The following is a 632-nucleotide window of genomic DNA, read 5'->3' as shown; positions in this document are numbered from 1 at the left end:
ACATTAAATAAAGTCTGGATTTAATGTTTCCCTTATCATAATAAAATAATTTATTTTTAACATGTAATGAAATGAAAAGTGTAGAGATCAAGCTACAAAACTTTAGCAAACTTTGATTCTACTTTTGTTGCACTCCGGTCGACTTAACGAAACTTTGATACCAAATAAAATTTGGGGAAATAATCGAACAACAATTTATTACAAAAAAAATGGAGAGAAGTATAAACCGAACAACCTTACAAATGCTTAAATTTAAGTATTAATAAAATAAGTGACAGGCTTAAAAACTGTCAATAGCCAAACAACCTTTCAAAAAGAAGAACGTTTTAACTTACGACAATTCGACCCCAAAGGCCTTTTAAATTCAACAAGTTCTTCAAAATAATCTTCTACTCTCCTCTTAAATATTCTAATTGCGCTATCATTTATAGGCTTCGTAGAGCCGTCAGAGGTATTTAAAACTAAATATTTACTAACCAATCGCTCTTAAGATCCATTTTAGAAAACTACTTTGCACCATTTAAGAAAACAAAAATCATTCAAAGTTCAGACACAATTTACCCTATGATTCCCTTACAAAGCGCTATGAAATCAACGAGTTAACTATAAAATATATCAAACTTCATTTCTAA

Source organism: Trichoplax adhaerens, genomic scaffold, assembly GCF_000150275.1.
Source record: "Trichoplax adhaerens TRIADscaffold_55 genomic scaffold, whole genome shotgun sequence".
In the NCBI taxonomy this organism is placed as follows: domain Eukaryota; kingdom Metazoa; phylum Placozoa; class Uniplacotomia; order Trichoplacea; family Trichoplacidae; genus Trichoplax; species Trichoplax adhaerens.
Note: the sequence above shows the minus strand (reverse complement) of the source record.